This window comes from Quercus robur, chromosome 5 (genome assembly GCF_932294415.1).
Source record: "Quercus robur chromosome 5, dhQueRobu3.1, whole genome shotgun sequence".
Lineage (NCBI taxonomy): Eukaryota > Viridiplantae > Streptophyta > Magnoliopsida > Fagales > Fagaceae > Quercus > Quercus robur.
In genome coordinates this window covers 46,928,189-46,932,852 of record NC_065538.1, presented here as the reverse complement: position 1 = coordinate 46,932,852, position 4,664 = coordinate 46,928,189, and the positions used below count along the sequence as shown (strand labels likewise).

At 35.5% G+C, this 4,664-nt stretch overlaps 1 long non-coding RNA gene across 4 annotated transcripts; it reads left to right on the top strand.

Moving 5' to 3' along the window:
* Positions 1-1,499: 1,499 nt before the first annotated feature.
* LOC126726137 (uncharacterized) lies at positions 1,500-4,365 on the top strand. 4 transcript variants are annotated; one of them, XR_007655719.1, is made up of 3 exons: positions 1,514-1,784; positions 2,353-2,397; positions 3,995-4,365. It is a non-coding gene; the product is annotated as an uncharacterized LOC126726137 (long non-coding RNA). The 4 variants fall into 4 exon arrangements; XR_007655718.1 differs by lacking the exon at positions 3,995-4,365 and adding an exon at positions 2,510-2,880; XR_007655717.1 differs by lacking the exon at positions 2,353-2,397 and having other exon boundaries at positions 1,500-1,784.
* Positions 4,366-4,664: the final 299 nt, after the last annotated feature.

Below are 4,664 nucleotides of genomic sequence, written 5' to 3'. Positions count from 1 at the left end.
TCCAGTATACCAATTGTATTCGGGGATACACCCCCAATCATGGATAAGGACCAAAATGTGTACTGGTCGTGCTTCCATATAATAGCTAGTGTCCCAAGCTGGGAGAGTGCTCCAGATAGTAATCTTCATATAATTAAGTCCTCCAATTTGTGCGGCCACTTCTTGGATGACTTTTGGAAATAAACTAATCTGAATTCCAAAAGTTATGATTAGTTTTTTAATAAACCCTGCTTCTAGCATTTCAAATAACCATGAATGTATGCATCCATCTATCGTAAGAACTTGTTATGGCTTTATGGGTTAGTATATTCTGTTGGATTTTAGAGGATAGGGTTCTAATGGCAAGTCTCATCTTTTGCTGAATCTTAGGGTGGAGCTTTGAAAAGCTTGTTCCCATAAGATAGCTTTTTGGAGATTGTGATTTTGTCTTTGTGGAGCTTGAATCTCCATCCTCCTTGCCAGGGAGTTCACAACTAGATGCTTTAATGAATGCATTGGTGCTAACAAGATGTAATTCCAAAACCTTAAGGGTCTTTTGGAATAAGGGTTTCTGTCTGAGGGTGAAGGCTGCTTGTAAATTATCAAGAAGTAATTTAATATGAAGGGGAAGGTCTATAAATTCTCCGTCTCGAAAAATGAGGTTAGTGTGAAGCACTTCTTGCAAAATTTCACTTTTTTCACCACATAAATACATTGCCTCTGCTAGCAACGTATCCTAAAGAGATATTGTCTCTATCAAGACACCTTCATGCCTATCTGAAATCCTTACTGAAGGCTTTCGGAATTATTTGGGTTGCACCGCTGGTGCTTTGCCCTTTCCTTTCATGTTTGCCTGGGAGGTTCTTTTACTCATAGTAGTCTACAATTGGGTTTTGGGAAAAGGATTATGTCTTGAAATATTATTTTGAGAATAAACATTTTCATGCAAAGCTTCTTTCAAATTCATTTTTAAAATCCTTTCACCAATGTCTTTCCGTGAAGTTTCTTTAAAATGCTTTATAAGAAAATCATTTTTTAAATTTAAAGTATATATAATAAAACAAATTTGTTCCTGTACACTTTCGTGCTCTTGCTAAGTAGTAGTGGTATTTGAGTAGCCATGATGAAGTCTGTCAGAGTGAGTAGAATTCAAAAAAATTTCAAAATCTATCATGATTCTATATATCTCATTCTGCTAGAATATGTGAAATAAAGTTTCTCCATAAAGTCTTTCATCATGTGTGGCAGCAAAATAAAGAGCAGCCAAAACTCTAGAGCTGATGACGAAAAGACCAAAAAGGGCCACACAGATTTTTTAGCTCATACATGCACTTTACTATAATTTAAGCTCTATAAATTGAGGGTGCCGTTTAACCCATTTCTTTGTCGTTTTGTCAAACACAAAAACCTCAACCGTCTTTTTTTATATAAAATTATAGATGTGAGCATTTTCTCTTTTTGCATATTTACATTTTTGCCTCATTTTAAGGATGGAAAAATAGTTATACACCCAACTTTAATGTAATGACCAAGCACCCCTGAATTCTTATTTTGGCCAATTTGGTCCTTCAACTTTATAGTTTGTAGTTTGTACAACTTCTAAATCAGTACTTCTGTCAGTTAGGTGTTAAAAAACTAACGGGAGACTCACGTGAGAGGCAACTGACATTACCAAGGGTGAATCGGCTCAGTTGAGAGGGAGAGAAAAAGCTACGTTTAGAGAGAGACGAACCTGAATTCTAAAACTGCCGCAACAACCTGCTCTCCGGTGCCGGAGTCTTTGTCCTGTCATCGTCTTGCCGTTGGTATGCCTTTTTCTTTTCTTTTTTTCTTTTTTTTCCTGCTCTCTATTTTTCCAATCCTCCATCCTCGAGTTTCTGTTGCAATGTTTTGGTTTGGTTTAGTTTAATTTTCGGGCTTACCCTTTACACTTAACCAAGTGTTTCAAGGCCTGTGGTGGATTGGGTAGAGTTGTTTGTGGTAAAATTTCCATTCCATCAAAACTGGTTTTGAGTAGCAATTGAGTTGTTTGATAAAATGCCTGAGAGAGATATGAGTAGTGCTCTGATGGGTTTTGGTTGTTCGTTAGGATTTTAGATGAGTTTACAATTTCTTGGCAATAGTTTTCATGGTCGGGTTTATGTGGTTCCATGGAATATTCATTTAATTTTAAAAAAACTATTCAAGCACTTGGTGCTGGCAAATTATAGTGAATTCTTTATTTTATTCTGTAAACAAAATTAATTAATTTGAATTTCTTGTGGCTGAAACATGTTGTATCAACTTGTTTGCCTGGATTTGGCTTTTAGTTTCACACATGGAGACTATATCACCTGTGTAAATTGAGGTGTGCAGATATATTTTCTTTTGCAGTATTGCATTTTCTGGAGAGGACCACTTTCTTCCTACATCCCATTGGTGCTGTTATTGTCCTTTCTCCTATCAGTAAATGTTGAATGTGACTCCTGATTGTGTTTTTGCTTTGGATTCTATTTCTATTGCATCTAAATTCAGTTCCTTTTCATTGCAGTGATTTTGAGCAGCTTCAATCCTTCAAGATACTTAAGGAACATGTACTCTAGTCAAAGGTTATGATTCACAAAGGCTAACAGTTCAGGTAGCAACGCAGCATGAAACATGAGAGGGCATTGATGACACTTTTGATTGTTTCTCGTGCATGAGAAAGGAAAAGCACAAAGCCGCATAAAACAACTTTTGGGGCTCTCTTTCTAGGCATCTTAATACTGCAAAATGGAAGTTGGATTAGGTCAAGTCACGGCAGAAAGTGTATATTTAGTGATTGGGAATATTGATCAAAGGGATCTATTAAATGTATTAATCTTTTGTTTAACCTTCTTGTCTCATCTGTGTTTTCATTAATATATATTTGGAAAACTCAAACTGCCAGCCTCATTGAAGTTTCTTCTTCTTCTTCTTCAATCAACATATAGATTAGGTAAATCATGTATAGGCTCTGTCTCAGCATGCTTGCAACCGCAATGTGGATTGTAGTATTTCACTTTTCTTAGAGACTCGTTGGAAAAGTGTAATTATTGATTTATTGGGTATTTCAATTCATTGGTTTTGTATTTCATCTCTTAATGTACATGAAAGGGGTCTAATAAATTGATATTGTCAATGTTAGTTGAGAAGAATGATGATCCCAAATTTGTATAACTTATAGTGATAGGCCATGTGTGTGTGTGTATATATATATTTAATACTACTGAAAGTGCAATTATTGATTCATTGGGTTATATTTTGTGAAACAATTTACCATTTGTAAACACTCAATGATATATGAATTCATGGTAGCCTTGAAACACTTGGGTAAGTGTAAAGGGTAAACCCGAAAACTAAACCTAACCAAAACATTGCAACAGAAACTTGCAGATGGAGGATTGGAATAGCAGAGAGCATGAAAAAATAATAATAATAATAATAATAACCAGCGGCAAGGCGACGGTGGGACAAAGACTCCAACACCGAAGAGAAGGTTGTGTTGTAGTGGTTCTACACTTCTAGTTCATCTCTCTCTAAACGTAGCTTTCTACCTCCCTCAACTGAGCTGATAAATCATTTATAATGTCAGTTTCCTCTCACATGAGTTTTCCGTTAGTTTTTTAACACCAAACTAACAAATGTACTGATTTGGCAAGTGTATAAAGTTAAAAGAGTAAATTGGTCAAAATAAAATTTTAGGAGGTGCTTTGGCCACTACTCCAAAGCTCAAGGGGTGTAGGGCATTTTTTCCTTTTAAGTACTTCATTGCACAACCATCAAGCATGGTTTTTATTTTTTATTTATTTTTATTTATTTATTTTTTCCAGTTTTTTGGGAGGTTTTTCATCTCTTGACCTTGGTACTCTGGATAGAGGACCACTTTCTTCCTACATCCCATTGGTGCTGTTATTGTCCTTTCTCCTATCAGTAAATGTTGAATGTGACTCCTGATTGTGTTTTTGCTTTGGATTCTATTTCTATTGCATCTAAATTCAGTTCCTTTTCATTGCAGTGATTTTGAGCAGCTTCAATCCTTCAAGATACTTAAGGAACATGTACTCTAGTCAAAGGTTATGATTCACAAAGGCTAACAGTTCAGGTAGCAACGCAGCATGAAACATGAGAGGGCATTGATGACACTTTTGATTGTTTCTCGTGCATGAGAAAGGAAAAGCACAAAGCCGCATAAAACAACTTTTGGGGCTCTCTTTCTAGGCATCTTAATACTGCAAAATGGAAGTTGGATTAGGTCAAGTCACGGCAGAAAGTGTATATTTAGTGATTGGGAATATTGATCAAAGGGATCTATTAAATGTATTAATCTTTTGTTTAACCTTCTTGTCTCATCTGTGTTTTCATTAATATATATTTGGAAAACTCAAACTGCCAGCCTCATTGAAGTTTCTTCTTCTTCTTCAATCAACATATAGATTAGGTAAATCATGTATAGGCTCTGTCTCAGCATGCTTGCAACCGCAATGTGGATTGTAGTATTTCACTTTTCTTAGAGACTCATTGGAAAAGTGTAGTTATTGATTTATTGGGTATTTCAATTCATTGGTTTTGTATTTCATCTCTTAATGTACATGAAAGGGGTCTAATAAATTGATATTGTCAATGTTAGTTGAGAAGAATGATGATCCCAAATTTGTATAACTTATAGTGATAGGCCATGTGTGTGT